This window comes from Bombus vosnesenskii, unplaced genomic scaffold (genome assembly GCF_011952255.1).
Source record: "Bombus vosnesenskii isolate JDL3184/JDL3185 unplaced genomic scaffold, Bvos_JDL3184-5_v1.1 scf7180000013320, whole genome shotgun sequence".
NCBI lineage: Eukaryota > Metazoa > Arthropoda > Insecta > Hymenoptera > Apidae > Bombus > Bombus vosnesenskii.
This window is the reverse complement of record NW_022882965.1, coordinates 636,716-663,093: the sequence shown is the minus strand read 5'-3', so window position 1 is coordinate 663,093 and position 26,378 is coordinate 636,716. Positions and strand designations below refer to the sequence as shown.

The 26,378-nt window shown below is 40.4% G+C and overlaps 1 protein-coding gene across 15 annotated transcripts in view; it reads right to left on the bottom strand.

Moving 5' to 3' along the window:
- The window catches only part of LOC117235840 (bromodomain adjacent to zinc finger domain protein 2B-like), a 229,468-nt gene that overhangs the window by 170,737 nt on the left and 32,353 nt on the right, over nt 1-26,378 (bottom strand). For 14 of the 15 annotated variants that reach the window (XM_033498246.1, XM_033498256.1, XM_033498255.1 and 11 more), the window contains one exon: nt 3,659-3,718. The exons of the other annotated variant lie outside the window; for it this stretch is intronic. The gene's annotated coding sequence lies outside the window, so the exon portion shown is untranslated. The remainder of the gene's footprint in view (nt 1-3,658; nt 3,719-26,378) is intronic. 15 annotated transcript variants of the gene reach the window in all.

Below are 26,378 nucleotides of genomic sequence, written 5' to 3'. Positions count from 1 at the left end.
TAGTAGGACACAAAGAACGTGCATAATATAATATCTATGTGCTTTTAATTCGAAAGTATGCGAACAGTAGCTCACTTTTGACAAGATGTACGTGAGAAGATTTCATTGAAAAATTAGATACAAATAAATGTAAATGCAGTGTTTCTTTGTAGTCGCCATAGTTACGTATAATAGAGTGTCGTGAAAAGATTAAATTGATTTTTAAAAACTAATACGCAATAATAAACGATTCTTAAGAGTCAAGTGTCACGTCCTGCACCTCGCACGATTCGTAGCGCGAAAGTAAAATTGGTAATTTCTTTGAAATCGAGGTAATTTAAAACGTTTACTTGAAACCATTTTTATAGTATTTGAAGTGAAAGGTAGTTTATCCAACTATATTTTTATAACGATATTAAAACAGTTTAAAGCTTTAAACAATGTCGGCAGTTTGAACAAACGTTGGGGATCTTCCCAAACATTTTCAAAAGAAAGACCCCGATGTCTTTTCATCTCCGACAGATATAAATAAATGTAGCGACTCAAAGAAGTCAATAATTAGTTACCCTTCGTCAACCGAATAATTACCATTTTGTCAACCGAATAATTACCATTGTCTATCGAGGAGTTAGTTACCATTTTGTCTATTGAAGAATTGGTTAACATTTTGTCTATTGAAGAGTTAGTTGACATTTTGTCAACCGAATAATTACCATTGTCTATCGAAGAGTTAGTTACCATTTTGTCTATTGAAGAGTTAGTTAATATTTTGTCAACCGAAGAATTACCATTTTGTCAACCGAATAATTACCATTGTATATCGAAGAGTTAGTTACCATTTTGTCTATTGAAGAGTTAGTTAACATTTTGTCTATCGAAGAGTTAGTTAACATTTTGTCTATTGAAGAGTTAGTTAACATTTTGTCAACCGAAGAATTATCATTTTGTCAACCGAATAATTACCATTTTGTCAACCGAATAATTACCATTTTGTCAACCGAAGAATTACCATTTTGTCAACCGAAGAATTACCATTGTCTATCGAAGAGTTAGTTACCATTTTGTCTATTGAAGAGTTGGTTAACATTTTGTCAACCGAATAATTACTATTTTGTCAACCGAAGAATTACCATTTTGTCAACCGAAGAATTTCATATCCGTCAGTCTGTCAGTCAATTGTCAATATCGAAATCGAGTAAGATTTGAATAAATCATTGTTAATCATATTGTTAATTTACTTTCGAACAACTTTGCTCCTCTCCCGTGCCAATATTCCCGCACACAGCAAGTTAGCCGAAAGTGGAACATATTGCCAGTTGCATTAAACGTCAGTTAACGCTACCGAACGCGGCAACTAAATAGAACGTGACACAAGCTTTGTAGAACTATTTCGTTATTTGACAAGTACCCCATTTGCAGATTCTTTTGCGTAGCTTTTGACTCGCGAGTCTGATTAAGAAGTTTCCTAAATTAGTAGAAAAACCGTTCTTACTCAACTTGCCAGTTAATGTAAGAAGCAGTGTAATGTTTAAGCAGTAATCGTAGGTACATATAATACATAATGATACAGCAAATAGTCAAGAATATTACTGTTACGTTTTCTAACAGATAGTTTCAATTTATAGCCTGCCGATGCCATAAAAAGCTAGAAAATTCTATTTCTAATTATTAATTAATTCGTCGTTCATTTGTACACATCAATCGGATCCAATTGCTGTTACTATAAATTAATCAGAGTACCAAAGTAATTTGCGAATATCGGCGAGAAACACACCTTTAGAGAAAGACAGGAAGCGTGAATGCGGAGTTACACTGGTAACAGAGAAAGATAGAAAGAAGGTGAAAGGGCGTAGGTGGAACGTTCGATTCAGCGACGAGGAACCGGAGTCAAGAGAAACGAGGCGAGTGGACTCATTCCAGCGAGTTCAAAGTAAATGCCACCCTCGTAATTCCTGTATTTCCATGCGCAAGGTGCAGCATGAGCGTATAAGCAGTAATCACGATGCATCATCGTGGCACAAGGCGTTTGACGAAAACAGAACTGTCCGTTGACGTCATCCGGTGACAAATTATACGACTCGCGGGAGTTCGACGTGCCCACGGAACGTAATGCCACGGCAACGAGTATATTCCAGTTTCATCGTCTTTCTGTTTTTTTTTTTTTTTTTTTCTTTCAACGATTTATTTATCTGCGAGAAAAAAAGAAACGCTGAGTTTTGCATATTTAATCTCGTATTACGTAAATACGAGAAGGGAAAATGCTTCCGATAAATAGCGTCTGATACAGTTTTATGAACGTTTATAATACAAATATGTTACATGCATGTAGATAATAGGATTATATAGTAGAATGGACTAAGAAGAGGTATCTTTCTTTCATTTCTATTTCGACACAGTTTCTTAAAATTAGAACAGTTTTAATAGAGGTTGAAGTAAAATTTAAACATGAATTTCGCGTCGTAACTTTTAACCCTTTCGCCTTAAAGGGCTCTGAAGGTATCACAGCGAAAGAATTAACACAAATATCTACAGATAAAGTTAAAAATACATTTACTCCGAATCTTGTTCGGGAACGATCTTCAAAAATGCTTTCCAAGAGTTCCGACTCAAAACCAACGTCTACAGAAAGGCAGATGTTGACAGAAATTAGAGAAAAATCTGTCATAGTAGTCGCACCGAAGCGGAACTTTCCGCTTCCGCTGGTACCGAAATATCTCCACGTTGATATGACCTAGACTCCCTCATCCCTTTGCTAGCACTGATACAAAATCCAAAAAGATCGTCGGTGCGTGAAACGACATCAATCGAGCTTTCTCGCACAGATAACGAGGCTGCACTAGCTAAAGAAGGGGAGTTGATGCGCGCGCGGTAGTTTACACACAAATACATATATACATACGTTTATACGCATATACACGCGTCCACGAACGATGAAGCGGTATTCATAGAAAGGGTTGCCGAGTGTCGAGCATATAACGTACAAATTATACGTGGCCACGGAACGGGTGATTTACACGCAACAAACGAAGCATGGAAAACCGTTATCGCGAGTTCACCGCCGCTAACGTGCTAAGTATCCATCGAGAAACATCTGATAAACTTAATCCGATCGTCTCGTGGCGGTCATTACCGCAAGGATAGCCAAATTCTAGGTTCGCCAGAATAGACTCAAAAATTGGTTGAAAATATCGAAGCTTTCGTAATAAGAACCGATACACGGTTCGAGGGTTGAAATTTTCCATTTAATAAAATATAATAACGGTTACGGTCTAATCTCTGGAACCTCGATGTTTATTTAGAAAATTGAGCTTCGTGTTTTATTTTAAATTACACTTTCCTGTGGTCTGACCCATTTTACCGTATACACGATAGGTACATATACCACGCGTGTATCTCAAAAGTGAACTCACACAAACTGAAACAAGCTTTGCAGGAAAAACGAAAAACTATTTGGAAGTTTACAGAAAATGGTATTTGCCAAATAAACAATATTAACAGAAGAAATAAATTCTAGTATGAACAATACCGTGACTACTATAAATTCTGAACAATGGTCAAACAATGCTTTTGTATTTTTTCGATTGGAATCGTTTATCGACGATTTTCGTATTCTTTTAACACACAAACTTTCGAAATATATGCGCGAATATAAAAAATTGAACGATTTTAAGTAACTCACCCTGTAGGCTGTCGACATTGTACCGGAACCTCTTAGGAACTTCCTTCGTCACTCCAACTCCTGCGGAATCAAACAGAAAGAAACGGTGGTACCGGAGTGTGCACCGGATAACGGCATCGATAGTAAATCATAAAGTAGCGAGAGCGAAACGATGGCAAAGGCGAGAGAAGTAACCAGACGCGTGCGTTACCCTTCGCTAAATCTATCGTATTCTCGAGCTGTGCATGTTCGAAACCCATCTTCTTCCATTTGACATTTGCCATTGTGTTCAACTAACGCCATCTACAAATGGTTAAAATCAATTGTTTCTAAAAAATTCTCTCTCTATATATATAGCAAAAACAACTATATTGTTTAGTACTTGAAAAAACAAAAATCTGATATCAGTCACAATTTCGTAACGTTGAAATAAAAAAATGTACAAAAATATACTTATCATGGTGTTCACAAACGTAGCTAATATTAAAACAACTAAAACTGAAACTTCCAATACAAGTTACCCAAATCCCCACTTTACCCTATGTTTCCCAGAAAGCTTCTCAATTATCGTTTAGGTTAGGTTTCGCTTCTCTATGCGCGTACTTATATCCTATACCATGCTGTGGGCATGCACGAAGGCACGCGTGTGTTACTCGCGCGCCTCGCCTTATTTATAGTTGCCGGTATGTCCCGTGGTTTCCATGTCTTCGTAAAGTACCGTTCGGTTATGTTGTCTCGGTTTAGAGCGCGCTTTAAACGCCGACGCGATATTCCCAATTACGGATGGTCTGCTGCGTGCATCGCGAATGCGAGCGTACACACGCGGGCTAAATCTAAAAGCTATCAGGTATAAAGATCTGTCGAGCATGTATCTCGTTCACCGTGCTCAACACATCTATATTAATAAAGCGAGACACGTACGTCTCTCTATCTATATTGCAGATACGTTATACGAAACTGATGTCGAGCGTCGACGAACCGCCGATTTGCCGCATGCCGGACAGCGCATTTCTTTGTATCGAACTACGCGACTGCGTAACGCGCCTTGCCACACACGCGCAATAATTACAACCTCCTAGAAGAGCGAGCGCCATGTGGAGGAGAGGTGGGAGGTATGCAGGTGGAGAGATGGAGAGGAGGAGTAGCGAGAGGGAGAAAGAGGACCAAACGAGCTGCCAGTTTCAAAAAGCATCCCACCGATAATACCCATATTCCCGGCCATCGAGACCCGCAGAGCTGTGCAAAATTCCAGACTCGCCGCGTTCTCCTTCCTTCTCACTCTCCGTCTCCTCTCTCTTTCTCTCTCTTTCGTTGCCTGTTTCCCACTGCACCTCTTTTTCCATCGTTCCAGAGCTCCATCTTTCTCTGTTGCGCCGCAAGAAGAGCAGACCGCTACCGCTACTGGTTCCCGTGCTACGCGCGGCATCGCCGGGAGCGACGATAATATAAAGCTCGTCGTTCTAGCCGTCGCGTCGCGTCGCGGCGTGGCGCTACGCTGGCGGCGGCACTCGCCGATACATGCATACAGGCGACCGACGAGCCAACGACGACGACGACGACGACGGCGATGGAGAGCAACGAGAAGTACGAACGAGCACGTCGACCACGACGACGATGAGGAATACAGATGCATGGAGGAGAGAAACTAAAACGAGCATGTGTATCCCGTATCCAGCGCCTGCGCCTCTCTGCTCGCGCTTTCATCCCGCGCAACAAGCATACTGCGGAGCGACGTGCACACGCACGTATGGATCGGACAAAAGATAATCGCGAGGAGCTGGTTGTCGCGTCGGCCGGTTCTGGCGCCTATGCTGCCTGTAGCCGTTGAACGAGCGAACCAACGACCGAACAGCGGTGACGCGAACGAAGAGAGGTCGGCGAAAGGGTGAAGAGATGGAAAGCGATGAGAAGAGATCGAAGGGCCGAAGAAGAGCCACGAGAGAACGCGGGAAAAAGATTACTTCTCCCCTGTACCTCTCTTTGTGTATACCTTTCTTCGCGTGACGCGAAGAAAGAAAACGCGTAAACGAAGGGAGCATAACCGGTAGAGAAAGGGTGCCGGAGGAAAGGAAGAAAAAGAACCGCGGAGGGCAAGAAAAAGAGAGAACGGTGCAGCAGAGCCGAGTAATAGGGAGTGAGCCTCTGGTGTACGTGGGGTGAGTCGACGCGCGGGAACGAGCGGTTTCGTGGGTCGGTGGGTGGGTGGACCGGGAGAGAAGCGTAGCAGCGGACCGAGATAGAGCGTGGCAGGAACGGGGAAAAGAGAGAGGAGAAGGAGGAGGAGGAAATGGTAAAGGCTAGGTGGGATGAGGTTGGTTAGGCGGACGCGGGGCCAAGAGATGAGTGAGACGACTACGACGACGACGACGACGAACGCGCGTAGTAGAGCATAGGAGAGAAACGTACCACCGGCGGATCAAGGGAGGAGAGGAGAGGGACATCGGGGAGACACACGCTGTGCGAGAGGCGCTGGCTGAGTTTGTGAGCACGCGCTACTACTCTTCGAAGCTCGAGTTCTATCTGGCCGTGTCCCTCGTTCCTCTCTGTAGCTGTATAGCTGTAGCTACGCTTCTTCTTTCTCACTCGTGCTTTTGCACGCCTCTGCCGTCGTCTCTCTTTCTTCTTCGTCCGCGATGCACATATATACACGCTCTCTCGATCCTCTTTCACTTATGCTCGTTCTCTCGATTCGCTCCGTTCGTCCTTCTCTCTTTGCCGTCTTTCTCGTTTACAATGCGCGCTCTCGTTCTCTCTAAGCTCTTCCTCTTCTCTCTTTTCCACGTTCGCACCGTCCGTCGCATCGCCGGGCTCGCTCGTGCTCTCTCCCTCTCTCTCTCTCTCTATCCCCCTCTGGATTCGTTCCTGACACTCCAACCAGCCGCCTTCCCTGCCCCCGTCGACTCTTCTTCCTCGCGACAGCCGCATCGGTTCTCGTTCTGCGTTCTCCTGTCCGTGTGTGTAGAACCGTGGATGTGTGTTCGGGTAGGAGCTCTCTTTCCCGCGTGCACGTTCCACGGCCCGGTTCCTCCTGCTCGACGTTTCCCTGGCCTCGTCTCTTCTCTCGTTTCATCTCGCTCTCTTTCTCCTTCTATCCATCGCGAGCCGCTCGTTTGTCATCTCTCTCGCAGCTTACTCGGTCGCTCTATCGTTGTGCGGGTCCTCCTCTAACCGATTCTCCGCTGGCTCGTTCCGTGTGTCCCGGCGTGTATGAGACACGAGAAAGGCTCAGAAGCGAGTTCACGTTCCATCGCAAAGCACTGGGTGGAATTGGTATATCGGGGGATGGAACGCGCACGGGGCTTAAGGGGAACGAGATATGGCCCGTAACGTACCGACACGTACAAGACGGACGTCGTTTGCGGACGAGATCTGAAGGCATTCCGGGTTGTTGCACCGGAAGAACGAGCCTGAAAGCCTCTGCTGCGTTCTCCCTCTCCTCTTCTTCCTCTTTACCTCTTCCCTGTATCTGCTGCCACGAAAGCAGTACCAAAAATTCCGATGTGCCGGATAAAAGAGCCTCGATAATTAATACGAGAAAATGATGGACGACTGCGAGACTTGGCGAAAGAGAGTATCCCAGACCCAGCGCTCCGTGAAAGACTTGCTAGGATAACGACGATACTAGACTAACGGAGATGCTGTACGAGATAGAGTTTAGAAGAAAGGCGACGTGTAAAGAGGTAATGGTAAAATACGAGAGCTAATGGTCTGTCGAGCTACGAGCTGGATATCGATACGCGTTGTTAACATCGCAGATGATGTTAATTAACGTTTGTGATAGACAGGTGCGCGTGTACTGTGAGAGACGGAAAGAAGCCTGTGAGATGATACGGGGGTAAGAGGTGTATTTCATTCATAAGACGGCACAATTAGTGTACGTAAGTATGTGGCCATTTTGTCCAATAGCACACTACGGTGAAACATTATGCGAGATTGAAGTGAATCTGGGCTACGATTATGGTGGATGCGTGTCTTGACGAAAGGAACATCCGGAGAACGAAATACCATCATATTCGTAGGAGCCTGTATAACGAATTATATGACGAATACGTCAAAACAATCGAATATGTCATGTATAATGTAAATACATAAATCTTACGAGTATACGCATCTCAGTCTTCGGATGTTTCATTCATCAGAAGACGCACTAACTGCAACCATAGTCTAATTCGTTACAATCAATCGGATTCACATTTGCCTTTAGCTCCGCATAGTAACATTCATGTTATATCGAATGAAAAGAAGAATCAGTGGATGTTCAATAATTTAGATTAGGTGAAGTTAATTAGTATATAAAAACAGAGCTGTAAAATGGCGAAACGAAAACTTCGACTCTATAGTCGCGATGATTTCCATAAATAAACGGTAGCGATAAGACGGCCATCGGAAAACGGAAGCAAGAGACCGCCAGAAGGGGATGCGATAAGGCGTTTTATTCTTGATTTCCGTGGAATTACGCACAATGCACCTTGAACATTGCGAAAAGAAAAGGATCAATCATGTAATAATGACTGCGCAAATATCAATGAATCGATGCTCGTGAAATGGAAAAAGAGAAACGAATGTGCAAATAAATAAACAATAAAGAAGAAGAGAAAATAAAAGCGGAGTCTAAGTTGAACAAACCTTGATGGTCTATGGAACGAATCGATTGTTACAATACCCAATTACGTACATATGTTACGATATATGTACATGTACATACATATTTATACACGATATATCGTTTCTGTCACGAATATGAAACTTATGAATGAATGCAATTGGAGTAGTACATGTGTAATCATAGTTACGCTACACGTGCGCACAGACACGTAGTCATCGTGTATAATATCGGTCAAATCGCTTGTTGTTCAGTTAGAGCAATCAGGTTTTGCGCGCGTGCACAAACACACCGCGTAGATCACTTTCATGAGTGCATAATCGCCGCCCGCGTCCATCGATTTGTTTTCCGATCGTTAGCGCGGCATATTAATATATGATAATGCCATGCAATAAAGTAATCGCGAATTGGTATCGAAGAGCCATTAAAAAGCAGACAAACAGATGGGGAAAATCGCGCGAACATGACGAATTTCGTACAGGTGAGAAGTAATTGCTTCTGTAGCTTTGATCGTTCTGGCGGACACATTCTGGCAAACTCTTTACATGTAATTTCCTGTAATCCGTGGAAAACGGTTTTAGCGGAAAGGTGGCAGTCTTTCGACGCTACGAATGCTGTTACGCTTTTTCGTAAATCGTGCCCGTACGTTCGTGTAATAGGCTACCTGAAAAATCGTCTGGACATTTCGCGTGTTTAAAGTGAATATGATTTTTGTTAGATTGTAGATTACACATCGAGGCTCTCAAGCTTTAAACTGATCAATATTTACATCTTTTGTACATTTCTTAATTATTTCATTCGGGAATAGCATTTGTATTCAATTCTTAAAAAAAAAAAAAAAATGAATGACTGATTTCGACAAGTTTGCTCAAGAAAATGGTACAAGTAACGATAAACACCACGGTACATTTTGAAAAATGATGTTACTGGCGTCGTCATCGTTTTCTACTTTTCTATTTATGGAGTTGATCAATGCAGCTACTGAGTGGAGCTAAACAACTCATATACTAACAATAGGAAGAATGTGTATCTATTTATATGCTACTTCGATCGACTCTGTTGCATTCTGCGAATCATTATCGACCTAATCGTGTTTTTCTGTTCCTAAACAAACTTTTAACAGGTGAATTTCATTTTCCTTGAACATTAACATTGATTTTGCTTTGTCGAAACATATATTACATTAAATACATAAAAATTTGAAGACTGTAGCAGAGTTGATACATTTACTGCGACGAGAAAAGCATATCCACTTCGACCAAAAGAAATAGATATTCTACAGGGTGGTTGGTAACTGGTGGTACAAGCGGAAAGGGGGTGATTCTACGCGAAAAAATGAATCGAAAATATAGAATAAAAATTTTTCGTTCGAGGCTTTGTTTTCGAGAAAATCGACAATGAGATTCGTTATAACGAGACGCGATAAAGCGAACGCGTACCGAGCGAAGATTCAAAGTCGATTTTCTCGAAAACAAAGCCTCGAACGAAAAATTTTTATTCTTCATTTTCGACTTCTTTTTTCGCCTAGAATCACCCCCTTTCCGCTTGTACCACCAGTTACCAACCACCCTGTATATTATGATTCAACGATCCAATGATTTTAATTTTTATATTACATAACACAAGCGATCTTTGATCCTCTTCTGTCTCGGTCCTCTCTTTAGTCATCAACTCTGCACCGTCAATGTATCGTCGGTTTTTAATGTTAACACCCATTGATTTGCTCCAGTGACATGGAAATAAAACGTGCAACAATGTCGCGGCGATAAAGAATTTGTAACCCGAGAAATCCACCCCCGGCGGTTGCGATATATTACATCCCCGCGGACGAAGAGCGGAAAAGAAATATCACGTAATTTATTTTTATCGTGCGTCGCGTCTACCGTTTCGCCACCGAGTCTGTATATATCAAAAGATTGCCTGCGAAGAAACCCCAATTTAAAGGTTTAACCACATCCTGCCACAGCTTTAACCCCCGCACCACTCCTTTATGACGCGTTTACGACGCTGTTAATTACGAGGACGAAATACGCCACCATCCGGATCATCGTGTTTGCATTCCCCAAAAATTCGCTGTATACGATTTTGAAACGGTGTAAAAAATCGGTACAGGTGATCGGTATGCGTCCGGGTAGAACAGATCGTTGAACTTGAATCATTTGACTACAATAGCGTACTGTGGACTAAAAACCTCGTTTTAAAACTAGAGATCTTGATCGATCATGCACGCGATAATCAACAATGATGATTACGTATGCGATAAGCATACGCATACTTGAGAACACGAATCTATGGCACATAGTATCTATCTGTTTTATGAATTTCTAGTAGCGACAAACATGTTAACTCTTTGCATGTCGAGTGCGACTCGACATCAGTTTTTATCACAGCAGCTCCTTTGTCGAGTTCCAGCTGTTTTTGCGAAACGTGCGAAAGAAAAGCAAGATTGCATCCTGGAAATTGTTTCAAGATATATCATACGCTTAAAAATTAGAAAATACAACAATAGTGTGAATAAAACTGGCATTTAAGTGAATTTCTTTCTTCCTTTGTTTATTTCAATTGTCTTATTTTTTAGTCAAAGTAAATTTCAAATAAAACACTTAAGGGGGTATTCTGGTCTAGAGGCTGTACAAGCGAAACAAAAAATATTTTTGCTATCCTTCTTTTTAGCATTTGTTTATTGATATTTCGAGAATACGTAAAAAATTCACTGAAAAAAAACTCAATATTTAAAAAGTTACGAGCTGGCAAAGTGGGTGCTGCCAAAAAAATGGGGTGTCGTGGCGTGCATGATATCAACCCTTCTGGTCATCCGAGACAACAAATGTGAACGGATTCTTAATTAGTATGGATGCCGCTATCGTCTGAACCTTGGAAAAGTCAATACAACATTTTTTCACAAAATGACGGCCGTTTGAAGAAAAATTTCTTATTTCGCACGTTTTTTTTGACAATTCCAAACGTTTAAAAAATAGTAATATTAAAGATTTTGAGCTGAGCGTGATCCGGACGATAGAGGAATATATAAGGAATATTCAGACCAAATTTAAAATTAATCGGTTCATTAGAACTGGAGATATCGTGCACGCCAACTCGAAAAAAGTAGTTTCGAGAAAAACGCGTTTAAAGTTTTCAGACAAATTAACTCGGACAACGTCTACCGTCTACTATTCATTTGTTCCGGTCGGACCGGAGCAGATGCCGCGTCACAAAAATGGCTGTAACGCATAAAATAATTGAAATTTTGAAAAATCCTTTAAAGGGCATATTCTCGAATGTCTAAACTTTGGAAGTATGAAAAAAAAAATTTTTTGATTTTTTCAAATTTCTAGACCAGAATACCTCCTTAAAAGCGTTGGCAGCTGCTGCTAACGAAATTGAAATAAAATTCCCAGTGCAAAGGATTAACACCCTTAACGATCATGTGTCAACCCTATCCTACCTTCTTTTTTTACAATAAATAACATTGCCACTGCGAATAAGTAGACTTTTAAAGAAAGAACGATCGCGTATTGGTCGTATAACGTAGGCGGTGGCCATTTGCGTGTAATCATCGTTCAGGGATAGTTTTAATTCGCGAGGTGCACGCTCGCCTGGACGGCACGGGATTATACACGGGAATAACACGCTCGTACGTATAATTGCATGTGTTTGCGACGCACAAGCGGACAAAAAAGTATGTGGCAGTTCGCGCTTTGTTTTACCCGCGACAATTGCTTTCCAATATGAGACAGACGGTCCCGAAATAAATTATTAATCCGTAATGAGCGCAAGCTGCCGTTCGTAATTCCCGTGAATTACAACAGAACGATCCGCGCCGCGTTTAAACCGCCACTTTTTGCCGACTCATCGCTTGATTTATCGTTTAAATTTGAAAAGAAACCCGAATAACCATAAACTGTTGTATCGTGCCACACCAACTTTCATTAGGTTTACAAATATTAATAGAAATCGAAAGAAAGATCTAACAGGGTTTGTTTCAGAATGGTGAAAGAGTTGGTTGTTAGTGCACGTTTTAAGCTATAGAATCTTTTCAAACAATATCCTTTTACAATATAACCCATTACAGTTCCACAGGTGTTCGTTCTACAATATCTTTAGAGTATTTCTTAAATATCGTTAACAAGTTTACGTACAGTTAACAAATAATTTAAACTGAGACATTAGCAACGGCAGACTAAGCCACGTTTTCTCTGAATGTGAAGCTATAGCACTAATTCACTATGTATGTAATATCAAAAAAAGGGGGGCGGGGCATACGCTTGGTCCATCATATATTTAAGTTCGAGTTTCTCGGAATAGTATAATGCAGTGTCGCAGACAGATCGTCGTATAGGACCATCGAAATGCATACAATGTAGCGAACAGCGTATAGTTCCAGAAACGTCGATTCGCCTTCGGTCCGTTTTTTTTCACATACACAAGGAAGGTGCATAGGCGATCATAGGCGCGAACGGTGGCGTGACTCGGACGTAGTGGGGGGTCGTCTCCGAGAGAAGACAAAAAAGATCGAAGGGCGGGCAGTACCATTTTGAGGAGTCGGAGAGTGCAAATCAAGAAGTGACAGTGTTGCCAGCGTTGTCGCGAGAGTGTGGTCCGCGTGAAAGAGAGAGAGCGTTGGATGCGTTGTGACGAGAGTTACAAATTAACTATTGCGTTGTCTAGACCATAATACGTTATTGTGATTAATTGACAGCTGTACAATCCATTCATCGTAAATAAATCATCATTATAATATTATATTTACATGTATGTAGTATCGCGAGCGAAGGGCCTGGGAGTTGGCGGGTGAACCGCGTCGAATGTCGCGAGAGCCGAGGCGTTCGTTTCGATCGCGTAGTTTTGGAAAGAGGAGACCTACGTGATCTTGGCCACGAGCGGTTGCTAAGGAACGAGAGTCGAATCGACAGTGATTGCGAGTTGCGTTGCCGGGAGAGTGTCGATTGCGTTTATGAAAGTCGAGTCGATTAATTATTTAGTTGTGCTGTTTATTAAACGTTTGCTGCGATTAGTTCATGTTGAACACGATTTTCTGTCTGATTAACACCTGTATCATCCATTCGTTGTAGATATATTCAATCACGATATTACATGTATATGTATATTTCGCGGTTACATCTATTTTGGGTAAGAAATTATGTATTCAGTTTGTCGTCCACTTTCTGTTCTCGATGCCTCGCGTAAGTACGTTTCCGATGATTGATACTGTGAAAAATCTTTGATATTATGGTTACTGACAAGACAAAGTTTGTCCACCACTGTATCGGATGAAAATTTCCGTTTATCTGACGTAACACGGCTGCGGAATCATGTCGGCGTGTCATTTCTGCGAGCTATGACGGCTCTTTCACCTCCTTAGCCCGTGTACGTGTTGTTCCATGTAACGTCACACAGTAGCATTCGCAGAGTCTGACGAGTTGTGTCTTTGACCCTCGTAAGCTTTGACCATGACACGATATAAACGAGCCGACAGTCAGCTCTTATTATCGTGGCATGAAGGTTCGTGTGGCGCGATACAACGGTGCCGATGTCACAGCGGCCGCTGCAGAATGCCACCTAGATCTGTCGTAAATTAACATAGAGCGTGGTGGTCGGGAAGTACGTTAAGATTCATCGTGACACCATCGCTTCGAAGAAAAATGACGCTACGAAACGATGAAATATTCCCATCTTCCACGATCGCGATAATGTCGATGTCAAGAAATGTTCATTGCCCGAGTTCCGAACCCGCGGGACGCATTATTTTCTGCTGGGTTGTCGCTATGATTTTTAGTTGCAGATTTTTGCTAATTAAGCGTTAATGACATTGAACGATTTACACAACAAATTAGACGCTAATTAGGTTTTAACCATTCGCGGTCGTACATCGGGTTGGCAACTAAGTGATTGCGGATTTTGTAATTAGGATCCAATATTCACTTACAGTTACCAAAACGTTATTATTCTGAGCCAATACGTTTTGCAGATACACAAGATTTTCGATAAGACTAAGTTGTCTTTCTTTATTATACCAACAAGGAATGATCTACAATGATAAAAGACGTAGTAACGCCAAATTTTATTTTCACTCTCTAGGTATTTTCTTTGGTACAATTGAATTAGTATTCGTGGAATGAAAATTAATTCTGACCAGCGCGGCATTCATATCCGAGTTTAATAAGACCCGAGCCTAATGAGAAACGATCAAATTAGAATTATATCCTGAAATACTTATTTTTAATAGTTTCTTTAATTCGTTAAAAGTATTCTATACGCGACGAATATCACAGATTACTTGTCTGTTATATAGAAGAGCGATGACTTAGAAAAATATTAGGAGCTACAGGTTTATTGGAAAAGGTAAACTCGTATATTCGGGAAAGTGTTCACTCTTGGAATTCGAATAAGTCGACAATGACGGACAGGGGAATTCTAAAGCGGCAACAGATATGTAAGAATCTAGAGCTCTCTCATATTTATGCCGGGGTATTGGAAACGCGTTATCGACGAACAGATATCGTATGGATTAACACCGATAAATTCCACACGTCCATGGAGTTTTCCGCGACAGACGAGCCGTGATATCGAAACAAAATGTTTCATCTGAACTTTCACAAATATGTCATCCCTCAGACTTTTACTTCCACTTTCATGAATCGTATATTCAATTTTCTACAGTTGCAACGGAATATAAATCGAAGGATATCGTTTACACTAGAACGACATAGTCATTATAGACGTGCAAAGTATTTTTGTTTTATATACAGATACGAATCTATGGTCAAGAATCGCTGTCGCGAGAGTAGCGTTTCTTAGCCCTGTCACGCACGCGATATGCGCTTACGAAACACGTTGATCGAGTGAAACGGCTCGCATTTTTCGGACGCAATCGCGCAAGAAACGAAATACACCAAACGTAATTCGAGCACCCGACAACGTCTCACGAATCGACCTCGACTGCTCGACTTTTGCCACGTATAGTTGGCGAGACCGATATAGCAAGATCGTAAATTGAAGCTATAAGTGGCGACACTCACTGACATGGCCCTAGTCAATTTTCTGACATAGGAATATCGAGAGTAATATGTGTCTGAACCTGCTTAAAGCGAATAGCTTAATAAAATTAAGGTTAGTGTATGCAGTTCTAAAATTGTGTAGGCACGTTACTATTATTGGAAAGGTATCCTAACATCAAGTGAACGTACCAATACTTTCATTTAGCAATGATGTTTACATTCGGTGCAAAGGAAGATGAAAAACATTTTATCACAGCGTTCGAATACTTTTGCGAGAAACTCGTCATGAATGTTTCTATTAAATGTATCATAACTCCTGTCTATGTTATTGAATCGATTTCAAATTTTACTGATGTACTCTTGAGACCTTCCCGTCGCTATAGATACCAAATTGTTTTAACAAATTAGTTTAGTACACCTCATTTTATTAATTGAAATTTGTAAGTGTAAGCGTTCGAATAGGTATAGTACTTTAGCATAAGAAATTAGAAGTTTTTTCATTAAAATTGTACGATATGAATCTCTTGTAGCTTCTTAGTCAATAAGAATTATATCAGAAAAAAATAATCAGCAGTTGTTAAAGATTAAGATGTATATTTTTGAAAGAAAACAGAAGTCCACACATACGTTCATCGAAATGTCTCAAATTGTTCCAATTCTTAAAATATACGAGTTTTAGCTTCTGATCGATTTTACGATCTCGCTGCATACATATATACGTCTTTCCCATTGGCGTGTAACGTGCCTTTTCTAGTGCCCAATTACCAGCAATCAGATGAAAATTGCTCAAATTCCGCTTATCTCGAAATTATATAATATTATACAATTCTATATATACAGTAATAAAATTCATTTTAAACTATCATTTTCTAAATAACAAATCTTCTCACATTTTAACCCCTAAACCTACGATTTACGTTCGAGAATTTTGGCCGGAAACGTAAACAAGCTATTATACAGGGTGGTTGGTAACAAGCGGAAAGGGGGTGATTCTAGGCGAAAAAAGAAGTCGAAAATATAGAATAAAAATTTTTCGTTTGAGGCTTTGTTTTCGAGAAAATCGACTTTGAATTTTCGCTCGGTACGCGTCCACTCTATCGCGTTTCGTTATAACGGATCTCACTGTAGATCGTTGTCTCGATGGAAAAATTAAAAAAAAAATTTTTTATTCTATATTTTCTATATTTTCTATTCTATATTATTCCATCGAGACAACGATCTAGAGTGAGATCCGTTATAACGAGACGTGAAGTTCACGCGTACCGAGCAAAAATTCAAAGTCGATTTTCTCGAAAACAAAACCCCAAACGAAAAATGTTTATTGTATATTTTCGACTTCTTTTTTCGCGTAGAATCCTGTATATTATATTTGGCCCGATCATCGTACTACGGGCTATGCCCGTAGTTGTAGGTTAAGGGGTTAAGTTGTACCTGAATTGAGATAAAAAGAGTATGACGATATATGTACGTATGTACGTTGACGTTAAAAGAAAGGCCCAATGGCTCGCCTAGCCGTATACGAGATCATTGTGGCTAACCACGAATGATGCAAATGCTAGTATGTATTTACACAAACGGTTCGTCTGAAACGGGGTCCAATCAACAGCGAGGAAAATCTGAACTATGTTGCAAAGTGACGTATGAACGTGACATACTTTTCATCGTGGATTAATTATTTATCGATATAACGTGCAATTTCACTATCAAAGTGCTCATAGACACCATTGTAACCGAGTTTTCAAACCGATTTCCACGAATCAATCAATTTTTGCCATGAGCAATGGAAGCATTGCGAAGGATAATGAAATCGAGTGCTCGAGTAGCTTATGCATATGTATACTCGATCTATTGCAACGTGCGTTGTTTGCGCAGCGACTAGCAAAAATCTCTTATTAATCTTGAGTCACTGCTCGCCGATATTTCGATTCTGTACGACTACTGGTCCGAAAACACATCCAGAGTGGAGTAATCGCGCGTAAAACGTGCATGAAAGCGTGTACGCTTTCAGAAATTCGTGATATAAATTCGTTTAACAATTTTTGCAGTACAGGTCCTAATTAAAATTATTATCGTTAACGCAATGATTCTCAGAATTACATACATACATATTGTTGCAAATTTTTCGACAAAGCATCGAGGCTGGCTTTAGGACACTTTATGTGAATATTGCCTTTCAATTGATCTGTACGCTATTTATTGTCAATTATTGAAATTTCTGCAATAATATATTAATTACTGCTTTAATATTACGTATTTTCAATGATAATATTATACGTAAAATCAGGATTAAACAGAATGGAAATTAACACAAATTACCTATTTAATTGAAAAATAATCAATTTGATTGCGAAGATAAATAATTGTCGACAAGTAGCAACTGTTCCACTGCTTTCCAACATTTACCGAAAGACAAGTGAACATGCATCCTTCACGGCACTCTAATTCATTTCTTTAATTTCTACGGGTGTCAGAGCGACCGAAAAATACCTCCACAGTACCGAGTACCACGTCTGTCGAGTGGTCACCGGTGATCACTTTCTTGGGAATGGTTCCTGGCGACTATCTGATCTCTGCAGACACATACACGTTTCTCGGAGTTGCGATTCAGTTGCAACTGCTTTCGCGGACAGAGTCCATTGCGGATCAGCGATGGGAAATAATCTATTAGATCATGGGCAATACCATCCTGGGATACATTCTACCGTGATGAAATTGAGACTTGGAAAAATGTCTGCGTTCGAACAATTCTATCGGAACTCTGACACCGAGAGAATTCGACTTCCCTCAACAAAAGACAGCTTTGCGTAACAAAAGAGGAGGAATAAAAATAGAAATAGAAGAAAAATGACACGCTAATATCTGTAAAAATAGTGACATCCATAAGATAACGACGGATAAGGCTGGAACGAAAGTTAGCCTGAAATGAAAATAACCGTGGAAACTTTAGGGAATGCGGAGGTTCCAAAAGGCTATGTGTCACAGATCTGCGAATAGCACGCAGTTAATCTGACGTATTTATTAATAATTCGAATGTTAAACGATGGCAATATAAAACAATGATCTCCGTATATAACTCTGAACATTAAAGTTTCATATTCGATTTCACGAACGCAGTTCCTACTTCCTACCAATTAGCCTTAACGTCAGCAACTGAATGTTTCGAAATGCAAACCTACCACTCCGAATACTCCAGTAGACAGAGCTCGCTATCGATCCGAAAGAGATGCAATCCTATCCTTGGAAAGCAACACGCGACGACAATACCACTAAAAGATGGACCGCGATACGAACAGTTAATATTATATCAGACAGTTGAATTCCGATATCGTCGCGAAAGCTACGCGCAAAATTATCGGGCTGGTCTTATCGACCAGATCCCCGGCGCGAAGAGAGAGTGCGAAAGAGAGCTGGGCCGCGGTAGAAGCCGAGAGAGCCGATAGTCTTTGTGGAGCGCGCGTGATCGAGACCGCGGAGCAGCGTTCGCGGCGTTCCAGGCGAGATCGCGACGGCACATAATTTTTCCAGGGTTCGTTGGGGGAGCCAGTCACGCAGGCCAGTTTGACGACAAGCGGGTTTGCCTGGCTCTCGCCATTATCCAGGCATTTGCGAAGAAAGCGCGCACCGGCCATCAGACACACCCTGTATCTCAAGAACTCCCCTTATTCAGAGTGAGTTGCGGCGTTATAGCGCGGCCAGAGGACTATATCGGTATCCTAGCGTGCGTTCAAACTGAGATCAATAAAGCGCTCCTTTATAGACTTCACTACACACGCTGTACAAGCTTGGCCAACTCTCCCTCTACCGTTCAGTTCGTTCGTTTCGTTCGTTCGTCCAACGAACGTGTGCCCTCTTTCTCGCTCTCTCGCGCGTGCACACTACACCACACGTACACGCACGTGCGCACACAGGCAAAAACAGGCGCACGTAAAGAGAGTCAGCCTCTGCTGCCACCTCCCCCTGAAATCGCCACCCTTTTCCCCCTTTCGCGGCATCAAAGCGCAGCGCTCGCCTGCTGCTACGTAGCAACCCCTCGCCGGCCATCGTTCAAACCCCGCGCTGCTGGCAACTACGAGGCCATAAATAACCGAATGACCCACCGCGAATAAGAGACGGCAAACGCGAGGAGCTACGATCCGGCCACCCGTTATATATTGCTCCGTCCATCGTCGTCCGACCACGTTTTCTCTTCTCTCTGCTCTCTCTCTCTCTCTCTCTCTCTCTCTCTCTTTCCCTCTCTGTCTCTTTCTCTCTGGAATCGTGGCTGTGTCTGCCTCTCATACCGCCTCGATTGCCGCTTCGTTATACAATTATCGATACTATCGGTAGGCCTTGCCTACCGAACGCGTGTACAGCGAGTGCACCTTGACAAAATTTTACGCGCTTTACGTGGCTGGCGATCGCATCGATTTTTCAGAAGGCTCTCGCGTCATTCAGTAACGCAATGTCTTTGAACGAAGATTCTCCAAATCTACCCGGTGTTTTGCGAATGAAGCGACATCTTTAAATGACAATTTCTGAAGCCTCTGTGGCCTTCGATGGTCTTATTAAGAGAGAGAGAGAGAGAGAGAGAGGCGGGAATTTCTAGAAGCTCCCGATTTAGGTTATCGCCTTCTATCGATGCGGCAATTAATGCGAACTTGTGAGAAGGTTGGAATTCATATATAAAGCATATACACCTAATATAAAGAATTGCGCGTATACAATGTGTTTTATATAGTAACGAGATCGGAAATAATGCCGTGCGACGTTTGCCCGTACCAAACGCGATCCTATCTGTTTCGAGACTGATTGAACAGGCCCCGGTGTATGTATAACAAGCGATCGTTATTGTAGTCATCGATTAAACCGTAACGCGATCGTATACGGAGAAAATGAGGGGGAATTAATTGAACTTTTCCAAGATTTTCCAGTCACGGGTCTGTATGGTAGCGCGCCTTTGCCAATCGATGGCAAAGGTGCGAGTGCAACGCTTCTAATTAATACGGTTGTCGTATCAATCACCGCGCACCGTTATCGTAATGATGTTAAAAATTTCATAAAGATGCGGCAAAGGAATCATAAGCAGCCGACTTAAGCATCGGTAATATATGGTTGCTCATGAGTTACATAGCGCTCTGCAGTTGCTAATGAATATATTCGAACGTTTGTAGAAACCTTTTATAGCAATCTTTTATTTATTATCGTTATATATTTATAATATTTTATATAACACGAATATATTACGTGTGTTATATTTCCACACTTTGAAATTTCATTATCGTAATGCCACTTGACTATCATTGTTATATCGATCAATTTTCCACCTATTTTCCCGCTATTATAATCAATATATAAAATTACAATATTACGACCTATTATAATCAAAGAAGTATTTATTTTATCATTAAATTATTCATTACATTAATAGGCCTAACTATTTGGTAGCTTCTATTTATTTCTAGCGTTTATGTCGTATACTAATTTTTTATTAAATATATTTGTAGCAAGCGTTACGAGATTTTTCAAATTCGTTTCAAATTTCACCAATATAGCCACGACAGTGGTGTCTTATTACGATGCTAATGAAATTTAAAAATCTTTAATATAACACACGCAGTAAATACATAAAAGATTTCGGTGATGGTACACGTTCAAATATTATACTTTCGTAAGCCGCCGTTACTTATTTATCTATCTCCGTTTACGATTGATACCTATCTTTGGAATATTAAAATTAATCTAATGGACACTCGAGACTGCTAGGAAAATAAATTTTTGATAAGCTGGTCGAAGTATTTGCCAAGACGAAAATCATCGACAGGCTCATTATTTATGAACTCGTGGCTGGAACTATTTCAAACGGGTCTATCCAACCTTGTCTCTTCTTCTTCTTCTTCTTCTTCTTCTTCTGCTTCTTCTTCTCTCCTTTATTTCAGCGGAGAGGTAGGCGAGGATGAACGAGGACGCAGAGTGTCTTTTATCGAGCGGAGACGTTCTCTCCTAGAATCACTTCGTCTCTTTTCCATCGTCTTTCTCTCCAATTTATTTTTTATTTTTTTCTTTTCATTCTTCCTGATAAGTCGATGTAATCGCCTCAAGACGAGTTATTTTTCTATATAGAATTCTCTCGTGTCATGTTTCTCGAGATATAAAAACGAAACACCGATTTTTCGTCGATTCGTGTTTACGAAAACGATTCCACTCGAAGGCCATAAATCATAGGCGAAGAACATAATAAGTCGCATTCTCTATGTTTGACTAAAAAGCAACTTTACAATTCAAAACATTTTATATTTGTCCCGTGTTACCGAAAAATCTCCTGTTATCTAGTTTTAAAGGATAAATATATATTCTTGCACTATCTTTGAAAATATTGTCTGCCGTGACACTAAAATATTAAAGACATTAAAATATCACACGTACTTTGGTTTCTATACATATTCGTCGATTATTAACAATTACGGTTGCTATAAAAAGTATGTGCGTCACTGCATTTATTACAGCATTTACATCGTAGTTAATGATGTTGAGGTATGTATATTAAATTTTATGTCATTCAGTAATATACTTCCATACGACTACACAAATTTGACGCTATGAGAACAAGAGAGAAAAAGAATGAGAGAAAAAAGCCGCTTCGTTAGAAAATAGAGATACAAATACTTTTTGTAGCCACTGTATATCTCTGAATCTAACAGGTTTATTCCACTTTTTATTATTTTATGTTAAAGTATTCGCTGTCCGTCATAAAGTGACACGAATACAAAGAGCACAGTAAGAAACGTGTACTTGTCGCGTTCTTTTTCGCTGGTCTTCGCTTACGAGAAAATCGTTTGATTTTCGTCGCTCGCCGCTGACTTTTCGGTTTTATCTGAAACGGACGGCAGTATCGCGTTTCCACGATGCTAAGTGCTCCGAAACGGTCTATGATTTCGCTAATTCTACGATAGGATAATTGCGTAATTACAGTTCGGCGTGCGGCGTATTTAATTACGCTTACGCCAGATACAAAAGATTGAAGGAGGAATGTTTTCTATCAGTGAAAATTGAAATGAAGCCGGGGATATACGTGAGCTCCCGGTGAATACAACCCGCTGCTTCCTTCGTGAATTGAATTACGTCCCCCGCGGGACGAGTAATTGCGTTGCGTTCACAACGCGCATGTCCTCCACGCGACCATTATAAAACATATCGCTCTATTACTATCTCGATATCTTAATAATTTGCACAATCTCTTTCCCTTGGCTCAGCCTAATTACCCGGCATCTGCTCTCTGCTTCTCTCTCTCCCTCTCTCTCTCTCTCTCTGTTACCATGCTAACGGATCGTGTCTCTCGTCTGCCACGGTTCCGCTTCCACTCTTCTCCAAGAGTGATTAATAGCGTATTACGATACGCCGATGTTAATACGTTTTTCGATTCCGTGAACCACGGATCCCCCGAGAAAATGCTTCTCTCTTCGTATCGTCCTTCGAATCGACCGATAACAACTTCATTTACAACATCTTACGAGATTCAACGAATCTCTTTGTTGAGGAATTAACAAGTTCAATGCGGAAAAGAAAAGATAGCGGGGAAGGAAGTTGAGCGATGACGATGCCATCGAGTTCAACATGTAGACGCATACTAACAAATCCGAGTCAAATTTAATATCAAAGATTCGATTCATAGGATTCGAACAAGTATCATTCGCAGCCAGAATACGAACGTCTATGCAAATTCCATTTTATGGAATTCTTGTTACAGATTTCGCAGAAGTTATACAGAATCGTAAACGATAAGCGATATCTGTATAAATTTTGGTTCAGAAAATAGATTATAGAAAATGGTGAGGTACTTAATCTACTCGTGTTCTATTCTATCTGTACAAAGTAGTATGTAATACTTTTTTTCTGAATGTAGCACTTTCACTGCCACGTGGTTTCTCCTGTGACGCCACGGTGGTCATTGGTGACCGGAGCTTTTGAGCTTCTTACAATCGTAAAAATTGAGCTGTTCAATTTTCGTCTTCCTCGTTCTTTTTAACATCTTCTTTTCCATACCTCTAATATCATTTCGAAGCGATACTGCTATTAATTAAAATGTAATTATCACCTTGTCGATCGTTTTTGAACTTTCGTGCTCTTACTCGAGGTACATATACTGACTTACGAAAGTATTTCTAGTACGAGAGTATAATATCTTATCGTAACACATTTTTGTGGATATATCTGTGTGACATTTTTAAAAATATTAGGTTGTTCGAAAAGTGTCTTTCTCTTGCAAACGTGTTCTTTGCAACAGTGCAACTTCATACAAACGTGAAACCAAGTCTGTGAAATGTCGCTGTGCTGAGATAAACAGAACAAAATGGATCGTACAAAATAATATAAAACGAAAGACGTTGTGCGTCTATTATTTCCTCATAAAACGAAAGAAACTTTTCGGACAACCTAATATCGTCGGTACTGTAATAAGAAATGGCTATTACGATTAGAGTGGTAAAATTTAAAAGCAATTTCATTTTGAACGAACGAGTACAATGTGAATTGACTGCCACGGTTTTTCCTGCGACACCATGATGGTCATTGGTGACCGGAGCTTTTGAACTTCTTACAATCGTAAAAATTGAATGAAAATTGACAGTTGGGGCATTTTGATTATAACCGATAAATAGAAGATACTTTGAAATAAAAAGTGCCCCATTGAACAATTAAACATTTTTATTAGAACATCAATAAAAAAAGAATGAGAACAAATCTTGCATTTAACGGTGCACTGTGTTAAAACACTTTAAACATAAATGTGGCTCATTCGTACAATCTGAACGATAATAGGTGGTCACCTTTTTGGTCCGATTCTTAGCAATTTTTGATCCTAACTGTTTAACATTTTTTTATAGCACTCTCTGCAAAATTTTCGTGCCAGGTACGCTTGTCCCTCTTTCTTCAGCATTTCGTGTCGCAATCTTTGTCGAATAAGTATATTTGACGGCTTTGATGAATGGCACTGTGCAAGGTGCATCGCGAGTGCCATTCTAAACGCTGATACCTTGATTTTCGTTTTCGTCGCTTGTTTATAGGGTATCATCGCGTTTGAAATTGATGTATTTAACAATAACTCTAAAGCTAATTTTGTATACCACTTGAAGGATCTTCTATGTGGTGTAGAATATGCTATCGTTCGATCCGATAAATCTACAGTACGTTTTCCTCTGTTGTGATCTACCACTACCATTGGTTTATCACAAACATAATTCTTTTTGCAGACCTCTACCATTTCAGCCGAATGTTTCGTCGAAATCATAAAAATGTCACGCTTGTCTCTTCATCTTTCTATTATATATAGAATGGGCTAATACTGTTTACTAATATCTTCCACACGTATCGACAATATATTCTGGACGTTTTGCTTACGACGAAATACCGAATGCGAATGGTTTGTTGAAATAAACGAAGCCTTGTTACAATCTGTCGCTATCAACTGTTACCAAGGCGCCACGGTGGTCACCCGAGACCGCCAATACGATAACCGGTCCACTGGAGAAGAATGTTGTCTTACATCATCAATTTATTATTATTTTGCCATTATATGCTTTGAATCATCAAAATACTCGCGTGGCGTCCTGAGAGAAACATGTGATTTCGGCGTGGCAGTCAAAGTGCTAGTTGGGCGATGTTCGAACCTACTTACGACGTAGTACTTGATCCCATCGCTATTGTACAAGTATGATGAACGTATAAAATTGCCAGACACTTAGACGCGTTCTAATTGTAGCGTGAACTGAAATACTTACATCCGACCTTTGCGCCTGTTCTATATTTTAATGTCGACGTTTAGCGATTCGCCGTTCAACGAGCGTTTACCTGAGCATTTCCGGTTGTAAAGTCGCAGGAAACCATCTACGACGTATCGAAATACGTATTGAAATATATCATCATAACTGCGTTTCGATACCTGACTTGAACACTCCACTTTCTCTTTCTCTTTCTTTGTAACGTGTAACGAGTGATTAACTTAACATATGAGAAGAGAATTTTAAATATATCGTGTAATATAAAATAATTAAAAATTTCATTAGCGCTATAATGACACGTCAGTACGATGTAAATTTGTATTTTTATAAATAGAATTTTAAAAACTGAATCTAAAGAGAAATTTTTAGATGGTAGATGTAACAAATACTGTAGTCTGATTATCTTACATATTTTTACATATAACATACATTCAGAGCATTTTGCAAATTTTAAATTTCTTATTATTGCAGATTTCCACGTGCATAAATATTCCCGGTCTAATGATTATATTCATAAAGCCTAAACAAATGTGAAAATGTACATGCAAGTTACAAGATAGTCATCACAAAATATGTTCAGTAAGGAAATGAATACATATACAGCGTAAATAGCCACCTTAAGAACATACTGGACATTAAAAACGGTTCTACAGCTTATTAATGTAACGGATTATTGATGCTGTATATGCATTTTTATCTTTGTTCCGAAAGTTACCAACATAATCGTAATAGCCATTTATCATTGCAGTGCTAATAAAATTCCAAAATATTTCGCATTATCACGCAAGATATATTCGTAAAAGGTTTCCGCGAGTGTTTAAATATTTTCACCAGCCACTGTATATAGAATCGATTTTATAGGAGATAATTCCCGCAAAGGAATGTTTCCTTTAAGGAAACGCCCACGAACAAGAGGTTGAATAAGTTTTTCGGCATACGTGTGCTCGTTGTCGGTAGCCCCATGGTCGACAATAACACGCTGACGAAAGAAAGGAGGAGAAGGAGAAGGAGAAGGAGACGCTCGACGAGCCGAGCCTGCATTCTTTAGCCACGATCTCAAGGAATTCGACATTGTTCGTGAATCTATCATTGAGAAAAGCTGTATCAACGATTCCGGTGTCTTATCCACAGAGTGTGGTTCTTACAAGTTCTGAAATTGTCACAGAGCTGCCTATCCTATCATTTCACACGATGCATGCATGTAGATATAAACTCGATGAATATAGTTTGCCGACATCGTAAACTCGATGCGTGAATTTTAGTCGATTTTCAAGATATTGATGGTGCGATTGGAAGAAAAGATCCACGTTGGATGTTAGAACGGAAGAAAATCGCCAACTGAAATCGTGAAAACGTTTCTCCAGCTTTCTACGTAGTATTTACGCGGT